Source organism: Pelodiscus sinensis, unplaced genomic scaffold, assembly GCF_049634645.1.
Source record: "Pelodiscus sinensis isolate JC-2024 unplaced genomic scaffold, ASM4963464v1 ctg37, whole genome shotgun sequence".
NCBI lineage: Eukaryota > Metazoa > Chordata > Testudines > Trionychidae > Pelodiscus > Pelodiscus sinensis.
The window spans coordinates 1,014,522-1,024,251 of NW_027465869.1; the positions used below are offsets into that span (position 1 = coordinate 1,014,522).

The window sequence follows — 9,730 nt, forward strand, 5'->3', positions numbered from 1 at the left end:
GCTCAAAGGAATCTGTCAGTCAAAATTCCCCCTTTACATATTATGGCCTCATCAGAGTGAATGGTGGGTGGCCAGTATCTAAGGCCAAGTGGTGTCCAGGGCCTTGGTGCCCATTTTCTCCCCTTACCCAGCAGCAGCAGCAGCTGCTGTCCCTTTCAGCCATTGGGTTAGCTCAGGCAGGGAGGCAGGAAATGGGGCAAAGTAGCTGGACAAGCTGAGGGAGGCAGGAAAATGCTGATCTTTGCATCTCCCCTATGTGAGGGTTTGTCTACATGTCATTCCTCTTTCAAGTCAGAAATGCAAATTCATCTGAGTGAAAGTGCAAATGAAGCGGAGATTTGCATAATCACGTCTGGCTGCTATTTCGAAATAACCTATTTTGAACTAACAGGTGCTGTCTAGACATAGTTCTTTGGAAAGAAAACCCTTCATTCTAAATCACCCTTACTCCTTATGAAATGAGGTTTAAGGGTTAGTTCTGACTAAGGGTTTTCTCCCACAATAAGTGTATCTCAACAGAGTTTTTTATTTCAAAATAAAGTACAGTATTTCGAAATAGCACCGGTCTTTGAATATGCAAATGAAGTGCAGGATATTTAAATCCCAGCTTCATTTACAATGTTGAGTGTCTACATTTGCATCCCTCGCAGGTTCTCTGGGCACTGACACTCCCAGGGAATCACAAGGGCACTTGGCGCTGGCTCTCCTGTCCCAGCAATTGCAGTCAGAGCCCTGCCTTGCCTGTGCCAGTCACAGCAGCCTCTGCACCTGCTCCGGGCTTGTGGTTTCCTTCTTCCCAACATCCCTCCCCAATCAGCCTTTTCCTGAACCAGCAGTTCCATGGGTGGCTAGGGGAGGCCTCTTCTGTGTCCCAGAAGGGGACAGAAAAACATGAGCAAAGGGGACAGGAAAACATGAGCAAAGGCTATAGCAAGGCACCACTGGGATTTGAATCGAGGATCGCTTGCTTACAAGACAGGTGCTTTAACCAGCTAAGCCATGGTGCCCTTCTGGGCTACAGCCCTAATATAGAGCTTTTTCAGGATAACTTTTGTATCTGGGAAAAACTCTGCCCCGTCCATGGAACAGGTCAACTTTTTTAGATCAGTTTCCAAAAAAGGTGATGAAGACCCGAAGCGCTTGTGCCAGTACTTCTCCTGTCTCCTCCACCTGTGCCTGTATCCAGACAGAGAACCTGAGCATGGATGCCTCTACCCAGGTCCTGGTGTGGTCTTGCTGTATTTGTGGCTTGCAATTCCCACTGAGTGATCTCCAGGCTGGGGGAGACAACCATTGTGAAAGGTGCCTGCTGGTGGAATCTCTCAGGCAGCAGGTGGGAGAGCTACAGGAGGAGGTGGCCAGGCTGAGGAGCATTCGAAGCCATGAGGAATTCCTGGACAGTATTCCTGTGGAGTCCACGGAGGTCACTGTCCTAGGATGTGGGACTGTTGACCAGCCACTTATGGAGGAGGCAGTGGTGCAGGGTGAGACCTGGCAGCTGGTTACTTCCAGCAGCAGGCAGTGTTCCACCCCTGCTCCTAACCCTCCCACTGTGTTGTTACATAACCGTTACACTTTACTTTCAGCAGGAGACAAGGAGTCACCCCCCACAGTGGAGGAGACCAGGCCTTGCACCACCAAGGTTGAGCAGTCTCCTGCCACCACTGCGAGGAGGAAACGTAGGGTAGTGGTGGTTGGAGACTCTCTTCTGAGGGGAACGGAGGCACCCATCTGTCGCCCTGACAGCTCATCTCGAGAGGTATGCTGTCTGCCAGGGGCCCGTATCCGAGATGTTACGGAGGCATTGTCGAGGATTATCCGGCCCTCTGACTACTACCCCATGCTACTCATCCACGTGGGCACAAATGATACTGCCAGGTGTGACACTGAGCGGATCAAGTGTGACTACAGGGCTTTGGGAGTACTGGTGAAGGAGTTTGGAGCGCAGGTGGTATTCTCTTCTATCCTTCCTGTCAAAGGTAGGGGCCCGGGCAGAGAGAGGTGCATCCTGGAGGTGAATGCCTGGCTGCGACGATGGTGTCACCAGGAGGGATTCGGCTTCCTTGATCACGGGGTGCTCTTCCAGGAAGGACTGCTTGGCGGAGATGGAGTTCACCTTTCCAGGAGCGGGAAGGCCTTGTTTGGACACAGACTGGCTAACCTTGTGAGGAGGGCTTTAAACTAGGTTTGTCGGGGGCAGGTGAGCAAAGCCCACAGGTAAGTGCTGAATGTGCGGGACTGGGAGATGGGTTGGAAATGGGGGGGTCTACGGCCTATAATGGCAAGGAGAAAGGAGGGTCAGGGCACAACAGGGAGGCAAGATCAAATCAGTATCTTAGATGCCTATATACAAATGCGAGAAGTATGGGAAATAAGCAGGAAGAACTGGAATTGCTAACCAATAAATACAACTATGATATCATTGGTATTACAGAAACCTGGTGGGATGGGACGCATGATTGGAATATTGGTATGGAAGGGTACGGCTTGCTCAGGAAGGACAGACAGGGAAAAAAGGGAGGAGGGGTTGCCTTGTATATTAAAAATGTACACACTTGGACTGAAGTGGAGATGAACGTAGGAGATAGCCGTGTAGAGAGTCTCTGGGTTAAGCTAAAAGGGGTAAAAAACGAGGGTGATATCATGCTAGGAGTCTACTACAGGCCACCTTGCCAGGTGGATGAGGCCTTTTTTAAACAATTAACAAAACTATCCAAAGCCCAAGATTTGGTGGTGATGGGGGACTTCAACTATCCAGACATATGTTGGGAAACTAACACAGCGAGGCACAGGCTATCCAATAAGTTTCTGGACTGCATTGGAGACAACTTTCTGTTTCAGAAGGTTGAAAAAGCTACCAGAGGAGAAGCTGTTCTGGATTTGGTTTTAACAAATAGGGAGGAACTAGTTGAGAACTTGAAAGTGGAAGACAGTATAGGGGACAGTGATCACGAAATAATAGAGTTCATGATCTTAAGGAAAGGTAGAAGGGAGACCAGCACAATTGAGGTAATGGATTTCAGGAAGGCAGATTTTGATAAGCTCAGAGAACTTGTAGGTAAGGTCCCATGGGAAGCAAGACTGAAGGGAAAAACAACTGAGGAGAGTTGGAAGTATTTCAAAGGGACGTTGTTAAGGGCCCAAAAGCAAACAATTCCGCTGTGTAGGAAAGATAGAAAATATGGCAAAAGACCAGCTTGGCTTAACAAGGAGATCTTGCACGATCTCAAAATAAAAAAGGAGTCATATAAAAAATGGAAACTAGGACAACTAACAAAGGATGAATATAGGCAAGCAACACGGGAATGCAGGGGCAAGATTAGAAAGGCAAAGGCACAAAATGAGATCAAACTAGCTACAGGCATAAAGGGAAACAAGAAGACCTTTTATAAATACATTAAAAGCAAGAGGAAGACCAAGGACAAGGTAGGCCCACTGCTTAGTGAGGAGGGAGAAGCAGTAACAGGAAACTTGGAAATGGCAGAGATGCTCAATGACTTCTTTGTTTCGGTCTTCACCGAGAAGTCTGGAGGTGTGCCTAACGTAGTGAATACAAGCAGAGAGAGGGTAAGTTTAGAAGATAGGATACACAAAGAACAAGTTAAAAATCACTTAGGAAAGTTAGATGTCAGCAAGTCACCAGGTCCTGATGAAATGCATCCCAGGATACTCAAGGAGCTGATAGAGGAGGTATCTGAGCCTTTAGCTATGATCTTTGAAAAATCATGGCAGACAGGGGAGATTCCAGAAGACTGGAAAAATGCAAATATTGTGCCCATCTATAAAAAGGGGAATAAGAACAACCCAGGAAACTACAGACCGGTCAGTTTAACGTCTGTCCCAGGGAAGATAATGGAGCAGGTAATTAAGGAAATCATATGCAAACACTTGTAAGGTAATAAAGTAATGGGGAATAGCCAGCATGGGTTTGTGAAGAACAAGTCATGCCAAACTAATCTGATAGCTTTCTTTGATAAGATAACGAGCCTTGTGGATAAGGGAGAAGCGGTGGATGTCATATACCTAGACTTTAGTAAGGCATTTGATACGGTCTCGCATGATATTCTTATTGATAAACTAGGCAAATATAACTTAGATAGGGCCACGATAAGGTGGGTGCATAATTGGCTGGATAACCGTAGTCAGAGAGTTGTTGTTAATGGTTCTAAATCCTGCTGGAAAGGGATAACAAGTGGAGTTCCTCAAGGGTCTGTTTTGGGACCCGTACTGTTCAATATCTTCATCAATGATGTAGATATTGGGATAGAGAGTACGCTTATTAAGTTTGCAGATGATACCAAACTGGGTGGGGTTGCAACTTCTTTGGAGGATAGGGACATAATTCAAAATGACCTTAGCAAGTTAGAGAAATGGTCAGAGGTAAACAGGATGAAGTTTAATAAAGAGAAATGCAAAGTGCTCCACTTAGGAAGGAACAATCAGTTCCATACATACAAGATGGGAAGCGACTGTCTAGGAAGGAGCATGGCGGAAAGGAATCTAGGGGTCATAGTGGACCACAAGTTGAATATGAGTCAACAGTGTGATGCTGTTGCAAAAAAAGCAAATATGATTCTAGGTTGTATCAACAGGTGTGTTGTAAGCAAAACTCGTGAAGTCATTCTGCCGCTCTACTCTGCACTAGTTAGGCCTCAGCTGGAGTACTGTGTCCAGTTCTGGGCGCCACATTTCAAGAAAGATGTGGAGAAATTGGAAAGGGTGCAGAGAAGAGCGACAAGAATGATTAAAGGTTTAGAGAACATGACCTATGAAGCCAGGCTTCATGAACTGGGCTTGTTTAGTTTGGAAAAAAGTAGATTAAGGGGGGACATGATAGCGGTTTTCAAATATCTAAAAGGGTGTCACAAGGAGGAAGGCGAAAATTTGTTCCTCTTGGTTTCTGAGGACAGGACAAGGAGTAATGGGCTTAAAGTGCAGCAGGGGAGGTTTAGATTGGACATTAGGAAAAAATTCCTAACTGTCAGGGTGGTCAAATATTGCAATAAATTGCCAAGGGAGGTGGTGGAATCTCCCTCTCTGGAGTTATTTAAGAACAGGTTAGATAGACATATGTCAGGGATGGTGTAGACGGAGCTTGATCCTGACTTGAGGGCGGGGGGCTGGACTCGATGACCTCTCGAGGTCCCTTCCAGTCCTATTATTCTATGATTCTATGATTCTAAGTGGGCGTGTTCTTTCGGAAGCCCTGTATTCCTCATTTTGGTAGGAATAAGCACTCTTCCCAAAGAGAAGGTTTTTCCCACATTTGGACCCGTGTAGATGGGCCAAATGTCAGAAAAGCCTCTTCTGAAAAAAAAAGTGTCTCCAAAACTGTTCTAATTTATGGTCCCAGACAACACATTTGAATTCCAAAGTGCAGCCATTCCCCATTTCTCTCCAGCCTTGAAGGGGTCTCAAGGCCTGTGCAACCCAAGAAATGTGATTAGCAGCTCACACCCACAATCTTTTTGTCAATTGCAGTGCAGCCTAAGGGTTACGTACCAAGCACACAGGACAGTCCACCACTCTGCCAGCTGAGCTATCGAAGGGGGCCTGAGTGCTGCTGGTTTGTCCATGTTGCCCCATCTACAAGTGTCAGGGCATGTGCTCTCCCAAGTGAGTGGCATCGCAGAAGAACCCAGGGGCACAGGGGCGCTTCCCATGCAGAAGGACCCCTGAGCTAGATCCATTCGCGTCTCAGCAAAAGAAAACTAGCTGGGTTCTTCTCATGGGTCTTTTTTTGTTTCAATGTCTCTAGGGGTGCAGAAGGGGCAGATCCAAAAGAACCAAACCAGTTGAGTGCATCTTGGTCCAGCCTCTCACTTGTGCTGCTCGCTCTCCCAGACAGTTCCTACGCCCAAGGCAATAGCTCCACACCCAATGGATAGGTTAGCAGAGGCAAGGGGGCAATAGGCAGAGCCCGGCAGCTGCTGGGACCGGACCTGAGGGCATCAGGGGAAGCGGCAACAAACACAAACACAGCCCCCTGCGTCTCTAGCCAGGCTGGTAGGTTTCATAGCCCCAGCTCATTTGAGCCAGCAAGATGAGCAGTCGAGCACCAGTGGGCACCAGACGCCCGGCAGAAGGCAGAAAATCTCTTCTCACCAGCCTGAGAACAAGAAACCTAAAGCGGGAGGGTTTTGTAACAACCAGCCTGGGAAAATCCCACTGACAGTTGAGCTCAGATTGCAAAGTTCAGAGCCCTGAGTACTGCCCCTTGCAGCATGGGACAAACAGCTGATGTTTTTGGTGGGCACCTGGGACTCTCAGCTCTCAGGCTGCCTCTGCTCTCCCGGCTCCCTCCAGCTGCCCCATCCCAGCTGCTTGTTTATTTTTGTTTTAACTTAAGTACCAGCTCTAGTCGAAGCCATGTGACACTCTCCCCTCCCCCATCATGGCATGGACAGGTCGCCGCCCCCAACCAGACTCTGAAATGGCCCCCTGCATTTCCCTGGCCCCATGGGGCTGGCAGGAAAGAGGCCCAGGGCCAGGCTAGAGCCGGGGGAAGCAGGAGGCAGGGAGATCCCCAGTCTACACAGCTTCTTTTTGTGCAAAAGCCTCTTGTATAAAAACGGACCCAATTAATTATGCAAATGAGCATGGCAATATGCTAATCTGTGCTACATTTGCATGAGCTTTTGGGGAAGAGAGGTGCAGTATGGAGATAATCTAGGTGGGAGATAGCCGTGAAGTAACATAGACTCAGGAAAAATCCCTGGGCTGCAATCCTTAGTTACACACAATAAGAATAATTCACCAGCTCAGACGTGATTTCTAAACCCCCAAACAAGGAAAATAATAAAACCTGATGGACTAGGGCAATGGTCCCCAATGCCATACACGCAGGTGCCATGGCGCCTACTGCCATTTATATGTGCTCGTGGAGCAATCTGGTCTGGCCCCGGCCCCGGGCGTGCGGCAGGTGCCAGCCCCAGGAGCATGGGCGGCCCCTGCCTGGGGTCGCAGCACATGCCGGTGCCAGCCCCAGGCACACGGCACCTGGAAAGCCCCTGCTTGGGGTCGAGGCACATGCTGCTGCTGGTCCTGGTTCCAGGGTTGTGGCAGAATCCGGGGTCGGCCCCGGGCGCATGGCGCATGCTTGGCCCCGCCCCCAGGCATGTGGCCCATGAGCGGCCCCACCCCTGGACGTGTGGTGCGTAAGCGGCCCCGCCCTCAGGCACTGAGCAGCCCCAAAACATTGGGGACCACTGGACTAGGGAGACTTTTCCCTACCCACACATTGCAAGAAATCCAATTCTCTGCAAGTCAAGACTGTGTGGCCTAATGGATAAGGCATCTGACTTCGGATCAGAAGATTGAGGGTTCGAGTCCCTTCACAGTTGCATTTACCTTCCTTTGTCTGTGCTCATGGATCCAGATGTTGCTGTCCTGGAAAGGTCCTATGTGACAATGTGGTTTTTCTATAACCCCATTGGAAGGCCTGTAGCTGTTCAGTAGGTCTAAACTATGGGGGATATTGCAGGGAGTGTTACTGGCTTGTGAAAGCAGGGCTGGTGGTTCCAGGAGAGAAGCGGCAAGCTGGGCTGGCCTGGCCTGGCCTGGCCTGGCGGGGGGGGGGCGGGGCAGAGACAATGAGACAGCAGGGAGTGGGACTGATTAGGGTGTGCACAGATCCTGAATAAAAATTAAAAGTAATGCCTTTTAAATATCCCCACTGCTGCCAGTGCCAGTGAGGTTTAAGGCACTTCCATGTGTCAGAATGGAGAGAGCCTGGTGCATTCACCATCCGCAATGAGAATATGGATAAAAAATTCCAAAGATGGTGTCGGCTTTCTGAAAATAAATGAGCCCCTTTTCAGCACACGATGTGGTGGTGCAGGGTTTATTGGGTTACTCCGGTTCTGCTGGTGGAAGCAGGGCTGGCTGGGGGGAGAGGGAGCAGTGGGGCTGGCTGGGAAAGATTGGGGGGAACTGACAGGAGGAAGCAGGGCTGGTGTGGGCAGCAGGACTGGCAGGGGAAATCAGGAGGAGAAGCGGGGGAGAACCACCAGGCCGACAGAGGGTGGGGGTGAGCGGGGATGTCCAGGGGGAAAACAGGGGGAAGAGAATCGGCCGGTGGGGAGAGGGACTGATCTGGGCACATGCAGATCCTAGGGCGCTGCCCGTCCCGTGCATGGTCCTGGTGAAGCACGAAGGAGTCTGGCCTCCTAGATTCCATTTTGCCACCCCCTCGAGTAGTGTGGTTTGTCCATGTTCCATGTTCCTTGTTCAGGTAGGAATAAGAGATCCTCCGGAAAAGGGCTTTATTTTGGAGGATCGCGCCAGTCTAGATGCTTTTTTCCGGCTTTTCCCCAAGCCGGAAAAAAAGCGGTGGACATGTTTATTTAAATCCTGCGGGGGATATTTAAATCCCCCGCAGATTTCCCTATTCCAAAGTTAGAAATTAGCATGCCTCTTCCGGAGATGGGGCCAGTCTAGACGTAGCCATAGGGAAAACCATGGACCATGCCGTAACACCTTACTCTGAAGCACTCAACCAGGAAGTAGAGGTCAAATCTATAATCATGGGCAGTGCCTTTACTGGTGACAAAATATCTTGGGGATGGATTTGAGTAGTGTTTTGCCAAATCATGTGGCGAGTTTAGATTATAACAGTTATATAGTACTGGTGCTTTACCAGCGCTTCCAAAGTAAATTAAAACCCCTGAAATTGTTGTATTTTATCTGGTGGGTTAAAGAACCCTAAACCCAAGAGGAGGGAACTGTAGGGGTAAACTGAGGCAGTCCATGGTATCTTGCTGAAAAATGAGAACTCAAATCCTAAATCATTAGGCCAGGCCTGGGAAGCACACAGACAGTAGCTACCATGAACCTGGCTCCCTTGGCAACCACATTCCAAGTGGGCGTCCCTTTGATAAGGCTGGTACCAAAGAACTCTGCAGGATTGTTTTTCACTGTCTTCTTTATTCCTAGAAAATAACCCCTGCAGTAGACGCATTATATTTCTGGCTGAAAGAGTTACCATCCACATGCCTCTGTTTATGTTGGCTCATTTTGCTTGTTAGGAATAATTACCTGTATTATTGATAAGATGTTTAATTGGTGATGGACAGGGATCCTGTGTAACCTTGTAGTCCATTGGCTTATGTGCTCATAATGTTTCCACTGCTAGACCTATCAAATCACTTCTCCTCTGACCACCTGTTGAATGTGTAATCTAATGTTTGTTTTGGTTAAGTTAGTGCTCACCAGGTTAAAAAAAAGTCCACTAACTCTGGAACCCCAGGAAAGTAAATCTGGCCTATGGGAAGCCCTGAACTTCAGTCCTCCCTGTCTCTTCCCCTCACCCTGTGAATGCCAGAAGTGTGAGGTGTCTCAGTCGGGGGCCACATCTTTGAGTGTTCTCCAACTGATTTTTCTGTGGGTGAGTGGCCCCCAATACAAAAAAGGTTCTCTACCCCTACAATAAGTAAAAACATTGATTTTTTATGGTATTTATTGGACATAAATATTTTACATAATATACAATAAAGTTTGATTAACTAACATGAGAAAGTTAAAAGGTTTAATCTCTTCAGTAATTTAAATTCAACTCCCCAGATGCAGCCCTAGCAAAATGGCTTGACTAATTATGTAATTAACAGTGAGTTTCCATGAGCAACAGTAGTCGGCAGCTGTGTCTAGACTGGCAAGTTTTTCCGCAAAATCATCTGCTTTTGCGGAAAAACTTACCAGCTGTCTACACTGGCCACTTGAGTTTCCGCAAAAG

General features: G+C 48.3%; 1 non-coding gene across 1 annotated transcript; it reads left to right on the plus strand.

Moving 5' to 3' along the window:
- Positions 1 to 7,270: 7,270 nt before the first annotated feature.
- On the plus strand, positions 7,271 to 7,343 carry TRNAR-UCG (transfer RNA arginine (anticodon UCG)). The gene has a single exon. It is a non-coding gene; the product is annotated as a tRNA-Arg (tRNA).
- Positions 7,344 to 9,730: the final 2,387 nt, after the last annotated feature.